This window comes from Capra hircus, chromosome 8, assembly GCF_001704415.2.
Source record: "Capra hircus breed San Clemente chromosome 8, ASM170441v1, whole genome shotgun sequence".
NCBI lineage: Eukaryota > Metazoa > Chordata > Mammalia > Artiodactyla > Bovidae > Capra > Capra hircus.
The window spans coordinates 66,979,763-67,004,354 of NC_030815.1; the positions used below are offsets into that span (position 1 = coordinate 66,979,763).

At 47.9% G+C, this 24,592-nt stretch overlaps 1 protein-coding gene across 2 annotated transcripts in view; it reads right to left on the bottom strand.

The window, feature by feature from the left end:
* LZTS1 (leucine zipper tumor suppressor 1) overlaps window positions 1-24,592 on the bottom strand; it is a 66,958-nt gene that overhangs the window by 11,589 nt on the left and 30,777 nt on the right. The window contains exon 2 of one of the 2 annotated variants that reach the window (XM_018052253.1): window positions 2,139-2,241. The exons of the other annotated variant lie outside the window; for it this stretch is intronic. The gene's annotated coding sequence lies outside the window, so the exon portion shown is untranslated. The remainder of the gene's footprint in view (window positions 1-2,138; window positions 2,242-24,592) is intronic. 2 annotated transcript variants of the gene reach the window in all.

Here is a 24,592-nt window from a genome sequence, read left to right on the forward strand (position 1 = left end):
GCTCTGCCGCATGTGGGATCTTCCCAGACCAGGAATTGAACCCATGTCTCCTGCACTGGCAAGTGGACTCTTTACCACTGAGCGAGCAGGGCAGCCCTGGATTCAATTTCAGATGTAATTTTAAGGTTGAGCTGATGGTACTAGTTAAAAGATTGAATGCAGGGAGGGAAAGAGTGGAATCTAGGATGACTTCAATGTTTTTATCCAAGTATCCAGAAGAAGTAAGTTGCCATTTATTGAGATGCAAAAGACCACAAAAGGAACCAGTTTAGGATGAAGAGGGGGTGGAAATAGTACTTTGGTTTAAGACATTAAGATTGCAAAGCCCATTAGAGATCCAAGCAGTGATGTGGAGTAGGATGGGTGTGGAGCAGGGCAGGCTGCAGATTTCCCTGTGTGAGTTGTTTGTGCACAGTCTCGGAGCTAGGTCTGAGACTAGATGAAAAAGCAAGGGCAAGAAGGCAAGAGAAATATGAGGACTGGTTCACAGAGGCCAGGAAGATGAGTGGGAATGAGGAAGAGACACTAACGGATCTTTGACAGACATGCAGGAGACCCGTGAAATGTAAGGATGAAGATGGTGTCAAGTGATGCTGAACTAAGATGGCGACTAAGAATTGGTCAATGGATTTGGCTGTGCGGAGGCACCAGTGACCTTGACAAGAGTGGTTTTGGTGGAATGGTGCGAACAAAGGCCTGACTGGAGAGGGCTCACAAGAAGAAGAGAGAAACAACTGTACTCTTGAACAATGAATAGTAACATGGGCGACTTGGTTCGGATTCCCAGTTATGCTCCCTGCCAGCTATGATGTGGAAGGCAAACTCTCTTACACCTTTACCTTCAGTGTCACAAACCAATTCTAAGATGCACTTGGAGTTTTTTTTTTAAGTAATAGGACTGCATCTTATCATCAACGCTGCAAACGATAACAACGGCCTTGCAAGTCACCAGACAGAGGAATGCACTAGAAGGCGGTGCGGACACCCTCGCGGATGTAGGCAAATCGCTCAAGCCCGGGTCACCTGATTTTCAGAGCTTGGAAATGCTGTGTGATTGCCATGCATTGAGAAGGAGTATCTCAGTCAGTCAAAAGACAGATGATTCAATTAAGAAGCGGGGGGAAGGGAGGGACACGGCGAGTTTAATAAAATAGGAAATGCAGAAGGAACCCCGCATTCTTTATTCTGCTCTAAATTACCCTGTCAACTGAAAGGGGCAGAAGACATCCCAGGTGGGTGAGAAGGGGGTATTATGGGCACAGCTGAGGGAGCCAGAAGACTCTTCAGACTCTGAAGATGGAGGCTCAGATTCAAACATGCATTGTCATCTTGAAGACTAAAGTAGCTGTGACATGAATAAATACATCCCATATTCCAACCGTAAGAGCACAACAAAACAGCGTTCCATAAGTGTAACGTATGCTTTTCTATGAAAAGCTTTTATCAGACTGATGATCTCTTAGAATCAGGGAAACATGATGATACCTCATGGGGCCATTACAAGCAGTTTATTGGATCTTACCAGAAGCTAATAGGTCTGATACATTTATTTAAAGCCTCGTGTATAGTAGGCACTCAATGAATAGGAGGTATTTTCACTGGTATCTATGATTTATATTATCATTATTGTTCTCTCCAGGCATTCGTCAGCCCTGTGTTATCTTCAATGGCCACATCTCATTTTCCAGAACTAGTCCTCTCCTCTGCAAATGCAAGTTTCCTGCGTCCCATTCCCTGACAGCGCTGTGTAGGCGCATGAAGTTCCTCTGCTACTTTAACCGTTGACAATGACAAAATGTGTTTCTCATGCTCCAGGTCACCCATCTCTTGCTTAGCTGAGGCCCCAGGGGGCTATGAGGCAGTATTTTACTGCTGTCCATATACTGGGAAGCTATTTTTGGCCTAAAGACTCTTGTGCACTCTGCATGGTCTACCAGTTGGACAACTGGTGACTTATTTTTTGCTCATCCAGTTACACATCTGTGAACATCTGCATGGACAGTGTTGTAGAGATAAGACTGTAGGCTATGGCATCAGAGAGACTGGGATTTGAAAATTAACCTCTCTGGGGTTTCTTTGCCACAAAATGGAAATAATCAGGATTTCACAGGCTCAGTATGGGGATGAAGCAAACTCACAGAAGTCAAGTGCGACGCCTCACACATGGTAGGTGCTGTCCAGGGAGTCCATGATCAACAGGATTAGGGTGCCTTCTAGAAAGGTGTAATAGCTGGAACAGAGCTATAATACCAGGAAGACATGTGAAATGAATCTGTTTGCAGCTCATATAATTAATAACAAAAAATGAACAAACTTAATTGAAGAATGGGCAGAAGATCTAAATAGACATTTTTCCAAAGAAGACATATAGATGGCCAACAGGCACACAAAATGATGCTCATTGCTAATAATCAGAGAAATGCAAATCAAAATTATAATGAGGTACCACCTCACACTTCTCAAAAGGACCATCAGTAAAAAGCCTACAAATAACAAATTCTGTAGCGGGTATGGAGAAAAGGGAATCTTATACTGCTGATGGGAATGTAAACTGGTGAAGCCTCTATGGAAAACAGTATGGAGGTTCCTCAAAAAAACAAAAAATAGAGTTGCCATATGATCCAGCAATCCTGCTACAGGATATCTATCTGAAGAAAACCGTAATTCAAAAGGATACACGCACCCCAGTGTTCGCTGCGGCACTATTTACAATAGCCAGGGCATGGAAGCAAACTAGATGCCCATCAACAGATAGAATGGTTAAAGAAGAGGCGGTACATATATATAATAGGCTATTACTCAGCCATGAAAAGGAATGAAATAATGTCATTTGCAGTAACATGGATGAACCTAGAGATTATCATCCTAAATGAAGTAAGCCAGACAAAGACAAATGCCATATGAATACCACTTATGTGTGGAGTCTACAAATAAACGTATCTACAAACAGAAGCAGACTCTCAGACATACAGAACAGACTTGTGGTTGCCAAGAGAGGGTGAGGGAAGGATAGATTGGGAGTTTGGGATTAGCAGATTCAAACTAGTATGTATAGGATGGATAAACAACAAGTTCCTACTGTATAGCATAGGGAACTATATTCAATATCCTGTGATAAACCATGATGGAAATCAAAAAGAAAATAAATACAGTTAACTGAATCATTTTGCTTTACAGCAGAAATTAACATTGTAAATCAACTATACTTCAATAAAGTTTAAAAAAAAAAAGAAGAAGAAGAATCTGTTTGCAGCTCTTCTGTTGCACCGCCATCTCCTTTCACTTGGACCCTGAGACAGCCTCCAAATTTATCTTTCCCCCATCTGCTCATCCTAAGCATCTGGAGTGTCAAAGTCCTCCTGCTCACAGGTGAAAACCTTTCAAGGCTTCCCATTGCTCTTAGAGTGAAGCAGGCTCCTCATGAGTTCAGCGGGTTTGGCTGACTGCCCCACCACTCCAGTCTCCTCACCTCAATGATGCCCACATTGGTTTTTTCTGCTGGTGGAACACACCAAGCCTCTTCTCATCGAGGAGCTTTCGTGCCTGCTGTTGCCTCTGCTGACAACCTCTTCCCTTAGCTCTTCCTCTTCACACAAATTTCCCTTTCTCACGCTTTAGTTTTCAATTCAAATATCACCTCCACGGATTTCCTAGTTACTCATAGAAAAATCCATTTCTCCCATTCCTCTCTGTTAGAACCAATCTGTTTATTTCCTTCACAACACTTGATTTAATCATCAGTCAATTCTAAAGAAAAATCAACCTTGAGTATTCATTGGAAGGACTGATGCTGAAGCTGAAGTGGCAGTATTTTTGCCACCTGATGTAAGGAACTGAATCATTGGAAAAGACCCTGATGCTTGGAAAGATTGAGGGCAGGAGGAGAAGGAGTTGGCAGAGGATGAGATGGTTGGATGGCATCACTGAATCAATGGACATGGATTTGAGTAAACTCTGGGAGATGGTGAAACACAGAGGAGCCTGGCATGCCGAAGTCTGTGGGGTGTCAAAGAACTGGACGCTGAACAACAACAAAATCTTTTAAAACAAAACTTTTCATTATATATTGGACTATAATTGATTAACATATACATGTATCTATTTTTTTTTCAAATTCTTTCCCATTTAGGTTGTTATATAATATTGAGTAGAGTTCCCTGTGTCATACAGTAAGTCACTGCTGCTAACCTATAATAATCTGCTGTTAACTTATAATAATAACCACCAGAATTTCAGCTCTATGAGAGCAGAGACTTTGTCTCTAGACTCCTAGGGTGAAAATGAAGCAAAACTCAGAGGGGTTAGATGACTCGGCCTTTGTCATTCAACTGGCCAGTGACCAAGGTGGGATTTGAACCCAGACCCAAATTCCATGATCTCCACATGAGAGCAGATTGCTGAGGACTATAGGTAGAGGCTCAGAGATAGGGTGCCTAGTCACTCAGTCATGGCTGACTCTTTGTGACCCCATGGACTGTAAACTGCCTGGCTTCTCTGTCCATGGGATTTTGTAGGCAAGAATACTGGAGTGGGTTGCCATTTCCTATTCCAGAGATCTTCCCAACCAAGGGATCGTACCTGCATCTCCAGCAGCTCCTGCACTGCCCATGGATTCTTTACCACTGTGCCACCTGGGGAGCCCCCAGAGACATTAGGGATCCTATCCTGGAAGGTAGGTCAGTTTCAAGGGTTGACAGAAAGAAAGTCAGGAGGGGAAATTAAGCTCATGGCCTCCAGCCATGGCTTCATTTCCCAACTGGGCAGAAAACAAGGTTATAGGTATAGGTGAGCTCCTTCACTGACCTGAAGGGCAGCCTGGAAGATGTGCAAAGGGCAAGCACTGTGCTGGGCCCCAGGGGACCGAGAGGGAGAAGATAAATGATGCCGGGGAGCAAAGGCATGGAGTGGGTGAAGGATGCTGGCTCTGATCCTGAAAGCATTTCTGTCCCTTAGCCCTGGAGCCTCTGCTCTCCATTCCCCAGGTCTTAACACACAGAAGAGCTTTGAAGTTTGAGATTCTCCCCCAGATATATTTGAAGCTAACCTAATTACCTTTAAATGTCTAGACTTGTTCAGTTTTCAACTTGGAGAGGGCATCACAGAAAACCTGGCCGTGATCCACCCTAGTTCCCAAATCTTGGGTCTTCCCACCCACCCCCTACCAGACTCATTGTCTCTGCCCTCAGGCAGGCAAGGGGAAGGGCACATTTTTCTTCCTGGGAAAGAAATCCTCACTGGCCGAGAGTGTGTGTATGGGATGAAAGTGAGCAGCCACACAGATCTTGGAGACTGCAGAAGGGGAAAGGAAGAGGCAAGAAGGACTGGAAAGGGAAAGGAGCCACGGCTCCGCAGGCTGGGCTCAATTACGTGAGCTCTGTGACCTGCATGGACGTTACAAAAGAGATCCAGCAAGCATTAGACTTGACGAGGAAAGAGAAGGACAGCCAAGAATAGGTGGCGGTAAAGGAGCCCCTAGGATACACGTCTCAGAATCTGGCCCCAGGGAACTGACGGGACTTGGCTCTAGAAGTGCCAGCACCCCCCACCCCACCCTGCTACGTGACCTTCCCCACCAAGGAGGATGGCTGCTACACCAGGAGCGGCAAGGACCTGGAAGCCCTGGACTCTGAGCTGCTGCTACTCCCACGGCAGCTGCTCCCTCCCCATCCATCTTGTACTCTTAACCAGGGCTCACGCCAGGGTGACACATTCCTCCCTTTCTGGAATATGGAGCTAGAGACACAAACATGAAAAGGAGTCTGTCAGGACTCAGGAAGGTGAGAAATATTACTGCATCCCCCCCTCATCTCACACCAAGGGGAGAAGCAGCTATGGCCTTTTGTTGTTGTTCAGTTACTATGTTGTGTGGACTCTGTGATCCCACGGACTACAGCTTGCCAGACTTCCCTGTCCTTCACTGTGTCCCAGAGCCTGCTCAAACTCATGTCCACTGAGTCAGTGATGCCATCCAACCTTCTCATTCCCTGTCACCCCTTCTCCTCCTGCCTTCAATCTTTCTCTGCATCAGGGTCTTTTCCAAAGAGTCTATTCTTCACATCAGGTAGCCAAAGTATTGGAGCTTCAGTCCTTCCAATAAATATTCAGGACTGATTTTCTTTAGGATTGACTGCTTTCATCTCCTTGCTATCCAAGGAACTCTCAAGTCTTCTCCAGGACCATAGTTCAAAAGCATCGATTCTTTGGCTATCAACCTTCTTTATGCTCCAACACCCACATCCATAAATGACTCAGGAAAAACCATAGCCTTGACTATATGGATCTTTGTCCACACCAAACCCAGACTTCCTGCCTGGGGAAAGTGAGGATACACAGCTGCCCTCTTGTCTGCCCTCTTTGTCTGCCTCCATCCGGGGCATCCACTGGGCAGTGCTGCTGCTCATGGAGCAGGGGGAGCCCTCACTGAACCCTGAGGAATTCTCCAGCACCCATGGAGAAGGGGAGGGCACCCACACCAGAACACACTCCATGGGGTGTGTCCTCAGAGAGCACCAAGTAATCTCACCTGTGGGCTGACCTGATGGGGTTCCTGTGTAGAGTTCACTGGGTCACTAATTCAACAAATATTTCTTCCTATCCGACAAAGGCCAAGTACTATGCAAAGTGCAGGTGGAAGAGGGTGAGGAAGGAAGGAGAGGAGAAAATGTATAGAAGGAAAAAAAGAAAAGCCAGAGATAAAAGTCAGTTGTGTGTGTGTGAGTGTGCACATGTGTGTGTGTGCATGTGTGTGTGCATGTGCGTGTATGTGCGTGTGTGTGTGCACGTGTGTGTGTGCATGTGCGTGTGTGTGTGTTCTCTACTTTAGTTGCAGCGTCCAGGGAAGATCTTGGAGAAGATGGTATTCAGGAAGAGCCAGGCTGATGAAGGTTTCGGTAGAATGGTCCCTAGCCTCTGATGCAGGAATGGGCTTAGGGGTTTAGAGCAGAGGGGTCTCCAGGGTGGTGACCTGGCAAGATCTGAAGACAAGACTTCTTTGACTATCATGACCAGAGGTGCCATGGCATCTGGTGGCCAGAGCACAGAACTCTTGGAACAAAGAATTATCTGACCTGAACCCTCAATAGTACCAAGGTTGAGAAACCTGGATTTAGAGGAACAGAAAGAAAACATGAGATTTAGAGCCTCAAGTCTGCCACTTTTGTGGTGTGACTTTGAGTTAAGTGGTTTAGGCTCTGTGCCTCCGTTTTCTCACTTGTAAAATGGAAGTAACCACATTTGCCCTGTCACAGGGCTTTATCATGAAAGGAAGTGAGAGCTTAGAATACACCAGAAAAATCACCAACGCTGGTTATTGTATGATTTCTCACTGTCATCCAGGACAGTTCTCTAAGATATTCTATTATACAATAGGGTTTATTTGAGAAGCACCATGGAGCTGCACCCCCAGTACAGACCCTGGCCTGGACACAGAAGTCTCAGCATGATGGCTTGTCTCGCACAGCACCCATGAACTAACTGGGGTGTAGACAGAGACTGGGCTGCAAGATGTAACAATTCTCCCCTTAGCTGGTGCAAAGCTGGGCTCAGTTTCCAACCAGAACACGAGGGGCTGGATTCAGTTCAGCTCTTCTCTGAGATCTGAGAATTTAATCTCCTAAGATCTCCTGAGAGCTATCCACACCCTCCTCACAAAAATGTCACCTCCTACCCCCACTCCCCCACACTCCAACATTTTGACTATCCTGTCTTAGAATTCCTTGACCCCAAACACCCCTCGATGGACCTAGTTTAAAAACATGAATACATCCTGCTCTGGGGGATCAAACACAAGCTTTGGAGTTCCAGGTAAAGGGGCAGTCACTGAGTCATGGCCAACTCTTTGTGACCCTGTGGACTATAGCTCTTCAGGCTCCTCTGTCCATGGAATTCTCCAGGCAAAAATACTGGAGGTTGTTGCCATGCCCTTCTCCAGGGGATCTTCCTGACCCAGGGATTGAACTCAGGTCTCCGGCATTGCAGGCAGATTCTTTACCATCTGAGCCACCAGGGAAGCCAGAATGAATACTTTGCCTTGGATCACTGACTTAACTAATGACTCCCTGCTTCTCTGTGGAAGCAGGGGAGGAAGTGAACTAAAAGGACTGTGTGTCACCTCAGTGCAGCCCCCCACCTCCTACACTCAGGATCCCATGACTTGGACATATCTCAGACCTACTTCAAAGGGGGTCAGAAGGTAAAAGGCTATTTGTAGTGGGCAGCAACCTACCTACCTACCAGGGGATGAATAATGCTCCCTCAGGCAAGATTTTCACCAAAGCTTACTCTAGTTCCTGATGGGCCATTATTAAAGCTTTTTTCTATTCAATTCTAATTGATTTTTAAAATACTGAAATCCTATAAAAATCACGTAAGTAACTCATGCAGAACTGACAACCGTTAAAATGTTGTCCTATCTGTTTCGGAAATAAAACAGCTCCAAGTGGAAATCCCCTTTCCCTGCTCCTTTTTCCTGCACCATCTCTCCTTCCCCAGGGGGAATCCTTATCGTGACTTTTGTGGGTACATTTGTTTATCATCAAATGCATTCTTCACATATGAGAATATGTCTATGTACTGCTTTGATTTTTACTTTATAGAAATGTTATCCTGGGACTTAGCTGGTGGTCCAGTGGTTAAGAATCTGCCTTCCAATGTGGGGAGTGAGAGTTCAATCCCTGGTGGTGGAACGAAGATCCCACATGTCACGGAGCAATTAAACTGGTGCGCCACGACTACTGAAGCCCAAGTGCCTAGTGAAGCTAAAAGAAATCATATCCTGTTGTGTGTAGCAAGCATTCTGTAACCTTGGTTGCTTTATTCAATGCTTTACACTCGGGATCCATTTGTATCTTTCCTTTGGGTTTCTAGGTGGCTCAGATGGTAAAGAATCTGCCTGCAATGCAGGAGACCCGGGTTCGATTTCTGGGTCAGGAAGATCCCCTGGAGAAGGGCATGGCAACCTGCTCTCACCTTGCCTGTGGGGGCGGTGATCCTCACATGTCCTTCACCAGTGCTCAGATATTCGCATTTCATTACAAGAACCCTCTGTTAGGTGATTACTTCTCCATATGTGTGGGAATTTTTCTAAGGTTCATTTTTCCCTGAGTCTTGGAAGCTATTTAGTTTTTAAAGCCACTCCCCACCCCCTTAAGTTGAAATCCTGGAGGAGAGGAAGCATCTGAGACCCTTATGGGCCAAAACATCAGAGGAGGGCGCCAAGAGTGGGAGGAGCTGGGAGGAGCGCCTTCAAATCACACTTGGAGTGTTACCCTGGGGTGGGGGAGGGGCACACCCCCTGTTATTAACAAGAGAGTGTCACCAGCACAGCAGAGGAGGGAGAGAGGGACCTGGAGGAGCCTTGGCCAAATAGACAGGTCCTCCGCTGCTCTTCCTCACTCAGAGGCAGCCTGGATGCCAAGGGTAGCATCTTCCCTGATCAAATCCCAGACTCTGGAGCCACATGGGACATTTACCCCTATTCCTTCACCGCCCAGAGGTGACATGGAAATCCCAGAGCAGGGAAGGGACTCGCCCAGGTCACGTCACAACTTCCGGACCTGAAACTAATATCCTTTCCATTCTATCCAGAGCACAGGACCAATTGGAATCCATTTTCCAGATGAAGGGTGGGCAGTTCCTGCTTTATGTGGGCCACGTGTGTAGGGAGGAGGTATGGAGTGTGTGTGTGTGTGTGTGTGTGTGTGCGCGCGCGCACGCGTATGTAAGACTGCCTGATACAAATGAGATTCTGTCCTGTGGGAGGGTGGCATGCTTCATTCAGAGATGCCCAGCCCATGGGTTCAGTGCCGGAGAAGGCAGAGGAAGCTGCTGCAGGCTCTGCGTGGGCCCCAGCCGTGGGTGGCAGGGCTGGCTGGCCTCCAGGAATAGCTGGAATAGCTGGTGGCTGCTGGGCTGGGACTGGAGCTCTGCCTGCATCACCAGCCCAGGACAATTGCTAATCTTGGGAACCACACCTTTGCGTTCTTATGCTCAGTTCCATCTGTGGGACTTAGCAAACTTCACACTCATTATTATTCATCCACACGGTCCTCAGGGTACACCACGTGCAAGCACTGGGTGCTGAAAAGGAGGGGACAAGTCCTCTCACAAAGAACTTGAATGTGGTTGTGAAACCTCAGCTTCCTTTTCTTTCTCCTTTAATTTTTTTTTAAGGCTGCAACATGCAGCATGCAGGATCTTAGTTCCCTACCCAAGGATTCAAACCCATGCACTCTGCATTAGGAGCATGGAGTCTTCAGCCCTGAACCACCAGGGAAGTCCCAACCTCAGCTTCCTTTGAAAGGAAGACTTGGTTTCCAGACCTGGCTCTTTTCTCTCTACTGTGAGAGGCCCCACTGACCACAGGAAGCCCCCAACTCTGGGCCCAGAGCTGCTACTCAGCTCACTTGGCACTCAGCCTACACAGCCTGCAGACAGCTCTTGCATTACTGAGTTTTTCAGAAGCGAAGGGTCTTTAAACTTCTTTAAAGGCTGGGATGGCACCCCAAAGCTTCCTTGTATCTCACATGGTATGGTGAACAGTGCTGAGAACACAATACATATTTTCAATGAAATCTCACAGAGGGCTCACAGAGAGCTCAGGCTTTACTGGCCAAGCTCAGTGGGGAGGATAGGTGACTTCAGCTGAGGTCCCACATATGCAGACTGGAAGCCAAGTCTATAAAACTAGAATCCAAGTCTGGTTTCAACCCAAACTTCCATATTTTGGACTTCACTGGAGTCAACTGGTCACCTTGGGAAGAAGGAAATTTACTCTCTCTTTGACCTCCCAGTCCTGTTCAAACCTAGGGCCAAAACAAAGAAATACTGGGTTGCCCAAAAAGTTCATCCAGGTTCTTCTGCAATATGAACTTTTTGACCAACCCAAGAAAAAGCAGAGTATATGTTTTCAGTGGTTGAGTTGAAAGAAAGACAGAGACACTTAAAGAGAATTTAAAAGGTAGCACTAGTTTAACTAAAGATGCAAGACAAACCAGCAGGAGTTTGCTGGATTAAAGCCAGCCCTCTGACTCCAGCATATGATGAACTTTAAATTTTTTCTCTTATATAGGAGTGAGATAATTGTCTGCTGTGAATGCTTGCGTGCATGTATGCTAAGTTGCTTCAGTCATGTCCAATTCTTTGTGATCCCATAGACTGCAACCCACCAGGCTCCTCTGTCCATGGGATTGTCCAGGCAAGAATACAGGAGTGGGTTGCCATTTCCTTCTCCAGGGGATCTTCCTGACCCAGGGATCAAACATGGGTCTCTTGCATCTCTTGCATTGGCAGGTGGGTTCTTTACCACTAAAGCCACCTGGGAAGCTCTTATGAATGTCTGAATCCCACTAAAATTCATGTTGAAGCCAAAAGTGATGGTGTTGGAGGTAATTAGTTTTAGATGAACATGTGGGTAGGGTCTTTATGATGGGATTAGTGCCCTTATAAGAAAAGATGAGAGAGTACCTGTTTTTTGTCTCTTTCCCATCCCCTTGTCCCCCACCATACCCAGCGTGAGGACACAGTAAAAAGTCAGCCATCTAAAGAAAAAAAAAAAAGCCATCTATAAGCTAAGCAGAGAGGTCTCACCAGAGACAGGATCTGCCAATGCCTTCATCTGGGACATTCCATCCTCCAGAACTATGAGAAGTAAATGTCCATTGTTTAACTCCCCCAGGCTGTGGCTACTTTGTTCTAGCAGTCTGAGCTAAGATGGGCTTCCCGGGTGGCACTAGTGGTAAAGAACCCACTTGCCAATGCGGGAGACATAAGAGATGCGGGTTCAATCCCTTTGTGGCAAAGATCCCCTGGCAGAGGACAAGGCAGTCCACTCTGGTAGTTTTGCCTGGAGAATCCCATAGACAGAGGAGCCTGGAGGACTATAGTCTATAGCGTCACAAAGAGTGACAGAACTGAAGTGACTTAGCATCCATGCACAAGCTGAGCTACTGTCCCCCTCCCTACCCTCCAGACACCCTGGCAGAAGATGCTGTCTGAGCTGTCAGGTCACCCCGTTTCTGGCATTGTCCTTTCCTTATATTCTTCCTCCCTGCTTAGCATGGTGCTGGCAGCCTCACAGCCTGCAGACATGCCACGCTCTGTGGGGAGTTCCATAATGGACAGACACTTGCTGAGAAGTCAGGTACGCGGCGCGCTAATCCTGGCTCTGCACTCCACACCCCTCCACCCCATCCCCAGCTTTCAGACACCAGCAACCAGGTCACTGTCTGGCCCCATCTGCTATGACTTGCCTGCCCCTTCGGGTTGTGGGTCCACAGGAGAGAACCTCATATATGATAAATACACATTTATCAGATCCCATCCGTGGAGTCTGTTCTACTTGCATTATTGTGTTAGGCCCTCAACAGAGAATCACAGAGTGATGGGTCTGTTTTGTCTTCTGGCAGAAGAGTGAACCTTTGAGCATCTCTATTTCCCTGTTAGATAAGCACAGCTGATTCCCACACCTCACAGAGCAACCGTCAGGATTAAATGAAACCACATTTATGAAAATGCTTGACCGCAGTAAAAACAGTACGCACAGGATGAATCTAAACCGAGTGCTTGTGGAATTATAAAGCAGTATGGAAAGATGCTAGTACTACATCCTCCTGAATCTTCAAGCTAAAAGGGCAAATTTGTAGGGAAGGACTACAGCACCCCCCCTCCTTCCACCTCCCACCCCTGCCCCCATCTCCTGCTATCTCCCTGTGGCGACGGGCTGCTGTCCTGGGGAACTGGCAGCCGCCAGACCTGCCTCTCAGCCTCCAGAAGGGCAGCTGGGGCTTGCAAGGATGTGAGAGCAGTCTCGTGGCATCTGCCAGCTGGGGCTGGGAGGTTGCGGGGCGGGGCGGGGGGGGGGGGTAGGGGGGCGGCAGTTGCTGGCTGCACCAGGCTGGTGGGAGGGCTCCCAGCCAGCTCCCCAGCAGAGGTCTCTAGGGGCTAAATGGGGCACGTGCCCAGGATTAATTGACTCCCCTTTTAAGATGCCTCTCCCCCTGGCCCCTCTGCCCCTCCCCACAGCATGTTGCCTGATTCAGCTTTCCTTATCTGGAATTCCAGTGCTAGTATTCCTGTCCTTGACCTCTCCTCCCATTTGTCACTCCTAAAGGAAGGTCGGGCAGGGGCTGGGGCCAGCGCTGGGGCAGGGGTGAGCCAGGGAGCTGGTTAATCATCTCAGCCCAATCTGCAAACCTCCCAGCACTCACTTGGTTTATTCTTGCCTGGAGGGCTCCATGTGCAAAGCACACTACATTTTTTTTTTGAGTGAATGGATGAATGAAAGAGAGGCGAGGATGAAGGAGGGAGGGGGTGGCGAGCGTGGGCAGCGAGACGAGAGGTTGAGGGGGAGCAGGGGCCCACGCAGCTCTCAATTAAGTGTACTCGGGTTCTGTGGAAAGGCAAAGAGTGAAAGAAAAATCGCTGGCAGGCTGAGTCACACCATCGGGGTGAACAATCGGAAGCAATTCTCCTTCCCACTGCCGGGGAGGAATCAAAAGCCATTCTGCCCCGCCGCCTTTTGTGTGCAGGCTGGGGCGCTGCAGCTGAGCCTTCCTCCGTCCCCGGTGGGCAGCTTGTGTCTTAGCAGTGCTGATTGACAGTTCTCCCCAGGAACCAGATTACCCACCAATCCCAACCTGCCCTTCTCCCTTCCAAAAATAAAGCCACAGTTACATGCAAAGCTCATGCAAATTTAACCCCACAGCTGCTCGCGCAGTGGCTGCTCCCACGTGAGGGAGCAGAAGGCGAGCCTCAGCCACATCCATGACCCGGGTCCCACCGAGCCCCAGGGCCCCATGAGCTGGGCAGTGTGGTTGAGGGGAGCCGCTTTTCCTCTTGGTCAAGGGGGTAGCATGTAAAGAACCAGATCTTAAGTAGAGGAGACATGAGACATCCAGGAGGGCTGAGAATCTGGCTAGACTCCTTCCCGTCCTCTCTGGTCAGAGATTAAAAACCCAGGACCAGTTGGGCTTTGGAGGCCTGAACGCAAGGGACAGATGGGTCCCCCTGTCTGCCAAACCCTTGCCAGCCTAGAGTACAGACCAAGTGGGTACCTCCTAGAAGGGTAAATTTGAAGGTACTAGGTCTGCGTCAGAACCAACAGAGTCTTGGACAGGCATTCAAACTTAGGTTTGACCTATTTATCATCTCCAAAGTGTTAGTTGTGTCTGACTCTTTGGGACCCCATGGACTGTAGCCTGCCAGGGTCCTCTGACCATGGGATTCTCCAGGAATGAATATTGGAGTGACATGCCCTCCTCCAGGGGATGTTCCCGACTTGGGGATCGAACCCGAGTCTCTTACATCTCCTGCATTGCAGGCAGATTCTTTACCGTCTGAGCCACCAGGGAAGCCCTATCTCCCATCTTGGTGGCTGTCTAAAAGATACTGAGGTCAGATTCAGGTTCAGTATGGACAAATCTGTGTTAAATTAGCCACTTGGATCATGGGCTTGGGAAAGGGCAGTGGGGACACACTGTTAGCTACGTGACACCCCTGGTCTATGTGCCAAAGTTGGTACCTGGTTGCTGTTTTTTACTTGCTAAGTTCTGTTCAGTGCTTTTGCAACCCCATGGATTGTAGCTTGCCAGGCGCCTTTTTCCATGGGACTTGCCAGGCAAGAATACTCGAGTAGGTTGCCATTTCCTTCTCCTGGGTATCTTCCCGACTGAGGGATCAAAATTGAGTCTTCTTCATTGCACGTAGTCTCCTGCATTACAGGTGGATTCTTTACCACTGAGCCACCTGGGAAGCCCTGGAACCTGGTTAGTCTTTGGCAAATCAGATGACCCAGCATCTTAAGTTGAGTGGGAGATGTCTCGAGTTCCCTTGGGATCTCTGACACTGTGGAATGCCTTTGTGGCTCCACCTCTCCGGAATCATGACCCTTCCTTCCCCTGGCCCAGCTCCACACTGTGGTCCTCCTTCACTCTCCAGACCAGGTTCCTGGGTTTTGAGGAAATCAGCAAGGGAGTGACCTCACATTCCATTTCATCCCAGGAGCCAGGGAGAGGGAAATGCAGGGAGCCTCTCACTAGAGGTGCCATTTGAGCAGGAAAAGGGCTTGAGGCCCCTTCCGGGGCATCACAGATATACCTACCTAATCACTCCACCTGTGCATGAGGTCTATCCTAAGACAGTGGGAGCCCCAGGGAAATTGGTAGGACAAGAAACAAGTTGGTACCAGATCACAGAATGAAGAAAAGCTTTTAGAGACTAGAGGTATTGCTTCAATGCTTCACAATAAGAGGCCAGAGTGGTGGGGTGACTTGTCCAAGGCAACACAGCAATGCAAGTGCAGAGCTGGGGCTAAAAGCCTGGCCTCCTAACTCCCCAGATGGCTTGCTTCTCACTTCCAGCTTTCTCTATCAAGAGAAGGAAGGGCAGGAGTGAAAATATCATTCTGTACTGAGAGGTACTGATTTAAAAATATTCAGATTAGGGACTTCCCTGGTAGTCCTGTGGTTAAGAAGCCACCCTCCAATGCAAGGGATACAGGTTCAATCCCTGGTCGGGGAACTAGAATCCCACATGTTGCAGGGCAACTAAGCCCACCTCCCGCAACTAGAGAAAGCCTGTGGTGTCACAATGAAGACCCAGCACAAAACAAAAAACAAAAAACTCAGATCAAAGGATCCAAACTCAAGATGAGATGAAGTTCCCCACCCCACATCCCAGCAACCCGCGATGTGTCACCATCAGCCATAAACAGGGGCTGAGGGCAGGTAATAAGTGGTATCTCTCCAAGAAAAATCAATGGCAAACTGGAACTTGTAAATTTGGCTGGTGCAGCGCTGTGACAAGGACTTCTCCGGGGGCTCAGTGGTAAAGAATCTGCCCTGCCAATGCAGGAGATGTGGGTTCAATTCCTGGGTTGGGAAGATCCCCTGGAGGAGGAAAAGACAATCCACTCCAGTATCCCACTGGGAAAATCCTGGTGGGCTACAGTCCATGGAACTGCAAAAGAGTCAGACAGAGTTGATCATGCACATACAGAGTAGAAAGCTCTTGCCCACCCACAACACCCTAGGAGAGCTCTGCCTCAGGAATAAAAGGGGGAGATCTTACAACAAAAGATGCTGAGTCTTCCAGAAGGTTGGTAGGTGTGAGAGGAGGATGGAGGGTTGATGCAGGAGGGGAGCGTTTGTTCTAAAGAAGCCACCCTTCCCTCCTCACCTCTCCCCTCATCCCCACCACTGACTGGCTTTTATACCCACTGAGTGTATTCAGTACATGGGCTTCCCCAGGTGCCACTAGTGGCAAAGAACCCACTTGCCAATGCAGGAGATGTAAGACACCCAGGTTCGATCCCTGGGTTGGGAAGATCCCCTAGAGGAGGCATGGCCACCCACTCTAGCATTCTTGTCTGGAGAATCCCATGGACAGAGGAGCCTGGTGGGTTACAGTCCATGGGGTTGCAAACAGTCGGACATGACTGAAGTGACTTAGCACACACAGCACTGAGTGTATTCAGTATGTGTGAGTTTATGCATGGAGTGGGAGTAGGGGTGGGCATCTGGTAAGTTTCAGAACTCAGAAAGGAATTGGAATTGAGGAAACCCTTGTTCTAGATGCTGGAAATGACCTAGAGAAGCTTGAAGAGTTTAACTTGGTTCTTTAGGGAATGTACCCTTCAGTATTTGGAGTTGTCTGTGGGCATCTGAGTGTTCTTTGTGGGTTCAAAGGAATGGCCTGTCTGTTGAGATCTCTGTGCATAGCAGGGGAACCTCCCCAAACCCTGATCATTTCTGACATTTCTGACGAGTCTCTACAGGTCCTGAGTTAATCCTTTCTTCAGAGCATCTGCTGTCTCTGGCTGGGGAGTTTTGACTTCTGCATCAGCTCTGTCCTGATCTCTCAACCTTCTGCTTCTTCCTCCTCCAGGGCACGTTCCTGGCAGTGAACTAGGAGCCAGAATAGCAGCCTTTGGTGAGCATCAAGCACCCCCTATCTTCTTGGAGCCCCTGGACCACACTGGCCCTGACAGTGAGATAGTTAACCTCTCTTCAAAGCCCAGGGATCCCACAAGGCTGGCCCTTGGCCGCCCCCTAAGTGGGGGGCAAAGCACCTGGTAAGTGGTCCATTTAGCTGGGACTCTGCTTCCTACCTGCTTCAAGAGGCTCAAGAGGGAGGGGCTATATCTATACTTATAACTGTTTCATTGTTGTACAGCAGAAACCAACAACATTCTAAAGCAATCATCCTCCAATTAAAAATTTTAAAAATAAATAAATGAATAAAACAGATAACAACAACAAAAAAAGTTAACAGGATCACTAGTATTAAATAGACTACGACAACTGACATAAACTAGGATGTGTTTACGTATCAACCATTATTTATTCTCATGAGGGCCAGACCAGGGGTAAGGATGTCAAGCAGGAAGTCTGACATCTCTTGACCTCCTGTCCTGTTCTCTTAGTCACTTGAAATTTTGTTGGCTACATAAGGGACAAGGAAAGGGAAGCAGCTAGGAAGCAGAGTCCCAGCTAAATGGACCACTTACCAGGTGCTTTGCATACAGTGGTCTGTAGGGAGCTATGGCCCCTGATACTTCAAGCTCCTTTGAATTGCATCCTGATCTCATATGTCCTTACAACAATCTTGGTGGCTCAGATGGCAAAGAATCTGGCCCCAACGTGGGAGACCTGGGTTCGATCCCTGGGTTGGGAAGATTTCCTGGAGAAGGGAATGGGAACCCACTCCAGTGTTCTTGCCTGGAGAATCCCATGGACAGGGAAGCCTGGCGGGCAACAGTCCATGGGGACCAGAGAGTCGGACATAACTGAGTGACTAATACACTCCTTGGTCTCAGCTAGAAGAACTGATTCTAGAAGCCAGGACTGCTGGTCATGGGCCAGAGCTCATCGACTGCCTCGGACAGCCTTGTCATGGAGCAGGCAAGGTGAAGGCAGGATGGATCCGCCCGGTGGGTGCACGACACTTCCCAGCGTGTCAGCAGATGCTGCGACAGGGGTGAACTGCTGGGAGCACCTGCGTCTTTGTTCCACATTCCCAAGTGTCTGGCGAGCATTTATGTGCAGTCATCATCAGGACCCTGTAGATACAGTGATGAGCAGACAGAGTCTGCCTTTACTGACATGTAGAATTGTGTCAGGAAGTGACAAATGTAGTTTGCCTTCAAGGCCCTGTACAATCTCCCTTCTCTCTTTACCTCCCGTTATAGCGCTTCCCAACTGATCAGGGCACAGGGTCATTGACACTCAGGGGTGCATCTCACATTGAGAGTGACCTCCTCGCCAGCATCCCCGATGCCCTCAAAATTTTCCAGCCTCCATGCCTTTGCTCATGGGGCTTCTTCCTATCTGAAGTTCAGATACACACACACACACACACACACACACACACACACACACACACACTCTCTCTCTCTCTCTCTCTCTCTCTCTCTCTCTCAGGTCCACTCCTCCCTGGTTTCTCCTGCTCAGTAGACTTTGTACTTTTGGGCAGTACTTTTGTCAACCAGATAGTAAATGCCTTTTGAGCCCAGATTCTCAGGGACACACCAAAGAATCAAGATCTCCTAGCAAGCCTGTTCTGTGACTACTGCCTTTAGAGCTTCTCAAGTCAAATCTATTAAAGCTTCTCTACTCTAAGCCCCGTACCCACTTCTGCATCTTACTCCCTGCAGGCAGGTTCATCTCTACAAGCACTGGGAGGAAACTCCATCAAGTTCTTCAGCTCCTAAACTTACATGCAATTGACGTGATTCTTGCCTGTCTGTGCCTGTCAGTGAACTTACATCAGGCTAATCCTTCCAGCCCTGCTATGATTCCACCAACTCCAACCATCTCAGAGGTCCGCCTCTAAGAACCATGTCCTTTTCTTCTATTTCTTCACATTCTTGCTTTCTGTTATTCTTAACAAAGAGCACTTAAACATGCAGAAGTCTGCCAACTCCAAAGCAACATCTGAACTCCATTTTCCCTCCCCAAATCATCATCCTTCCTCCTGTGCACAGCCAGCTGCTGCTGTTTCTTTTGTGAAAACATTTATTTCTATGGTTGCACCAGGTCGTATTTGTAGCACACAGCATCTTCCATCTTCTATGCAACATGTGAGATCTTTTAGCTGTGGCATGTGGATTCTTTAGCTGCAGCACATGGGATCTAGTTCCCTGACCAGGGATTGAACCCAGGCCCCTTGCATTGGGAGTGTTGAGTCTTAGCCACTGGACCATGAAGGAGGTCCCCAGCCAAGCTTTTTGAGAAAGAAGGTTATCCTCACTTTTTCCACTTGCTCCTTCCCACTCGGGTTTAGTCCACAAAAGTTTGGCTTCTGTCCCTCCCAATCCACTAGAATTTCTCTCCAGGGATGTTGCTCATCCAGCTGATACTTTTCAATAGTTATCAGACTTGATCTCCCAGTCACTCCATATTGTTTTTTAACTCCATCCTTTTGGGAGCACTATTTCCTTTACTTGCTGTGCTCAGTCACTCAGATGATATTGTATCTCTTGACTTTTCTATCACCTTCAGCTACTCCCTCTGTCTGTCACTTTTATTCCTTTCATCCTGAAAAGCTGATGGCTCTTCAGGGGTCCACAGTGGACCCTGTTCTCTGCTCCTGGTTGGCCTGTCTTTTACATGGTTTCAGCTGCACCCACACCATGATTTTTGGATTCAGGTCTGCAGCCCAAACATCTCTCCCAAGCTCCTGACTTGGAACATCCAACTGCTCACCTTCACTGGGATGGGCCAATGCATCTGAAACTAACGTGTCCAAAATGGAACTCGCCACTCTCTCCTCCCTGCGTTACCCGCCTCCCCACAACAGGTCCCTCCTTCTGAGTTGCTAGGCTTGAAGAATGGTACAACCCAGCCAGACCTCTAATTCTGAGAAATCTGACCAAGACAGGAACCCTTGATCCCTTCTTCTCCTTTCATCTTGTATCTGAGCAGTCACCATATCTTACCTTATTTTTTTAAAACTTAAAAACATCCAGGTGGGATCTTTAGCTGTGGCATGCAAACTTTTAGTTGTGGCATGTTGGATCTAGCTCCCTGACCAGGGACTGAACCCGGGCCCCCTGCATTGGGAGCTCAGGGTCTTAGCCACTGGACCACCAGGGACATCCCAATCTTATTTTTATTATTGATTTTCCTCAAAACCATCATTTCCCTCCAAATCCACAGCATTATCTTAGTCTGTTTCCATTATATTTCCCTTGGGATATTGGTAGGCCTATATTTTGCACTTTTCCAAGCTTTCCCAAGGATTCCCTATTGCCCAAAGTTTAAATAAAGTCCAAAGTAGTAGAGAAGACCTTTGTGATCAGAACTATTTATTTTGTATCTTCATATTATATAGCACCAGGCCCTTCCTTCCTTCCCCTCCATCCATTTTCTATGGATTTGAGTTTTGGAAACATATAGTATTGTCCAATGACCTTCATCCAAGTTTTCCCTCACTGCTCCCTATACCCAAGTACCCAGGACTTTGCTGAGATAGGACTTCCGGTCTGAGGCCTTCTTGCATGTCCTCAATGTGTCCATATTCCTATCAGGGCTTCAATCACCCCACAATGCAGGTCCTCTTCATTCATGTCTCTTTCTTAACAGACTTTAAGACTATGTTTCGTTCAATGCTATATTCTTAACTCCTAGCATTGTGCCTGATCCAGAGCTTTATAAACATTTTCTGAATGGTTCTCCATTCTAGGGACTTCCCTGGTGGTCCAGTGGTAAGACACTGTGCTCCCAAAGCAGGGGCCAGGGTACGATCCCTGGTCATGGAACTAGATTCTGCATGCCTCAGCTAGGAGCCTTCATGCCACAACTGAGACGTGGTGCAGACAAATACATAAATAAAATAAAAACCATATTCTATTTCAGTGCATGGATTCTGTCAGCTGCAACACCACAAAACATTTCACAGTGGTGTTTATAAACATTTTCATCCTAAGCCCGACCCTGAGGGGCTCCCTGGAACACACTAGGGCAGTCTGGAACACAGCTGGGACCATCCTCGCTTGGCCACACTCCAGAGAAGGCTCTTTTGGGTGGCACTAGCATCTCAGTGGCACCACGTCTTGAGTGTCTGGTGGGTACATCTGAGTGTCTTGACCTGCTAGGCCTAAGTGTGTGCGTTACATTCAATGTTCCTGTTGGCATCAGGTTTCTCTAAGTCACCTGCACTCTGAACTCCATTTGTGAAGACTGTGGGACTCACAGAGTGACCACCCATCCTGTTGTGCTTGGAACTTCCCTGGGAGGTCAGACTGCGGCACTAAAACCCGGAAAGTGAAGTCGCTCAGTCGTGTCCAACTCTTTGCGACCCCGTGGACTGTAGCCCGCCTGGCTCCTCCATCCATGGGATTCTCCAGGCAAGAATACTGGAGTGGGTTGCCATTTCCTTCTCCAGGGGATCTTCCTGACCCAGGGATCGAACCCAGGTCTCCCACAGTGCAGGCAGACGCTTCAACCTATGAGCCACCAGGGAAGCCGGAAAGTCCCAGTAAAACTGAGATGAGTTGGTGTTCTCATCTAGTCTGGAGGGTGGGATTAGTCCCGGCCACACCCTGACCTGCCACTTGGCCTCTCACTGGGTGGCTGCTGTCTGGGGTGATGTGACAGGAAACCAAGGAAGGATAGCTGCCTCAGTGCCTCTCAGGGCTGTGATCTTGGGCTCCTGGAGGGAAGCGTCTACAGGGAGGGCTGAGTCATGAACTGGGGTGGGGATTGGCAAAAAAACAATGTATGTGGACAGGATGGGTGAATTGTTACATTTGAGGGAGAAAGAAAGGGGAGAATTGAGCATATGGGTTAGCCCTCATGCCCAACATTCCAACAGACCTCAGAGAGACAGGGAAGCAGCAAGTGGAGGAGGGACCTGAGGGAGGAAGAAAGGGCATGAGGAGGAGGTCCAGAGGATCTGAGAGGGGGAGGGTCCAAAAGGCTGAGGGGAACTCTCAGAAGGGGGAAGAGCATGGAAAGGAGACGATGGAGAGGGCAGGAGTAAGACGGGGAGTGCCAGCTGGTCCAGTGTGCAGCAGCAGAGGGAGGACCAGACAAAGATGCTGGGTGAAGGTGGGGCCTCATTGTGATGTAAATGCAGTGATGGGGAGGGGGAGGGAGCTGAGGAAGGAGGGTCCACTGCAGAAACAGCAGTGGAGATGAATGCAGAGATTATATCAGAGCTGCTGCTTATGGAGATCTGATTTCTTTTGTGCAGCTGTCACAGGCCGGGTGAGCTGTTATTAACTAAAAGAAGTCAGGGCTTAGCAGAAAGGAGGCGTGTGGTTGAGTGTATCTTAGCATGGCAGGAGAAACCATGTAGCCTGCAGAAATGAAGCTTTCAGGGACAGGGGCACACTTCAATAGCAAGAGACATCTGAAAAGCCAGCAGCTACTACTCTCTCCCCCACTGCCAAAACCCAAAACATTTAAGAGTAAAAAATAAAGAATAAAGTCAAATGAATCTTTAAAACCCCCCAAATGAAAACAATTTTTAAATTAAAAGATAAAATAAATTATAGAATCCTTGAAGATCTTGTTTTATTTGTTTTAAAACACAAAATGACTTGGACTTCCCCGGAAGTCCAGTGGTTAAGACGTCATGCTTCCAGTGCAGGGCAAGATCCCACATGCCTCAAGTGGTGTGATCGAAAAGAAAAAAAAAATACAATGACCTGAAGAGTGGATAACTATTAAAGGTACTTCCAATACTGGCCATCAGAAGTGAAGGTAAGTATACCAAAGTGGTGTTTTAACAGGACAAAACCAAGAAAAGAATGGTTTAAGAACAAGGCTTTTACCTGGGGGTTTTATTCTTGAAAGTCATTGGGTCAAAGGGGAGAGGGAAGAACACTAGAAAAACCCCAGGAGCCTTGGAATGGCAAACTCCTAAAAGCATCATTTTCCTCTTGGGCTTTCCTGGTGGCTCAGAGGGTAAAGTGTCTGCCTACAATGCGGGAGACCTGGGTTCGATCCTTGGGCTGGGAAGATCCCCTGGAGAAGGAAATGGCAGCCCACTCCAGCACTCTTGCCTGGAAAATCCCATGGACAGAGGAGCCTGGTAGGCTACAGCCCATGGGGTCACAAAGAGTTGGACACGACTGAGCGACTTCACTTCACTTCACTTCTCCCCACTGAAGAGCCAAGAATCTCACACAAGGTCCCAAGCAACAGTTTGTGTCAGGGCCATCTGTGTCTATTGCTAATCCTGGTTTAGCACAGGGTTTGGAGATTCTGGGGCTGGAGGGAAGAGAGCAGTAAGAGAGCCCCTCCATCAACCAGGAGGGTTCTGCTGCCTTAGCAAAGATGGGTAGAAACAGCCCCACTGACTGTGAGTCTCTTGGAATGTGTCACCACTGTATCACTGAGCACAGTGCCTGGCACACAGGTGGAGCTCAATAAATGTTCAGTGAATATATACATAAAACATAACCAACAAATACCTACTGTATAGCACAGGGAACTATACTCAGTATTTTGTAATAACCTATAAGGGAAAATAGTCTGAAAAAAGAATATATATACATATGACATGATTGAATCACTTTATTGTATACCTGAAACTGACACAACCTTATAAATCAAATATACTTCAATACATTAAAAAATTTTTTAATAACATGTTTTCAAAAAGTTCAATGAAGGAATGAATGAGCTTCCTACCTTAGAACTCTCTTAGTGCAAATGGATCTTTCCCATTCTAGCAGCTTAAGTTTCATTTCTAAAACACAGACCTGATTGCTTCAGGTTGAGATTCTTTACAGCCTCTCCCCCTTGGCAACAACTGTCCTAATTTCCTTCCTCAGAGACTTGCACTGCCAGGACACTCATGATTCTACACGACCTATTCCCAGCCCCTGCCTTTCCAGCTTCATTCCGCCCTTCACCCTCCACTGACTGCTCACCATTTCCTCCAGACACCTCTCAGGACATCCTACACCCAGGGCTTTGCTCAGGCTGTTGGCTCAGCCTAGAAACTCTTTCACCACTTGCCCCTGTGACCCCAGCCTTCAGCCTGTGCTAACCCCCTCTTCAAGGTCCCACTCAAATATCACCTCCTCCGGGAAGTGCTCCTGTGTCTCCCTTGCTCCTTTGTGGGTCATTTCACAACGGGGGGCCTGGAGGAAGCTCTGCACGGTTTTCCTTCTTTCTCTTTAAGTCCTTTATTCTTTACTTAAATTGTGCCCTAATCTTTGGGCTTCTTGAAGACTAACACTGTTGTCTTTGTCTCCATAGACTCAGCTATATGACTCTTAAAGAAAAGAGGGAAAGTGAAAGTGTCAGTTGCTCAGTCATGTCCGACTATTTGTTACCCCATAGACTGTAGCCCACCAGGCTCCTCTGTCCATGGAATTCTCCCAGCAAGAATACTGGAGTTGAGTTGCCATTCCCTTCTCCAAGGGATCTTCCAGACCCAGGGATCACACCTGGGCCTCCTGCATTATAGGCAGATTCTTTACCATCTGAGCCAACAGGGAAGGAGGGAGGGAGCCAAAGAGGCTCAAAGAGGTTGGAAGAAGAAATGTTAATGGGTTGGTGTATAAAATGGCAGATTTCCCAGACTTCTCTGGTGGTCCAGAGAATGATAAGACTCTGCATTCCCAATGCAGGGCCCCGGG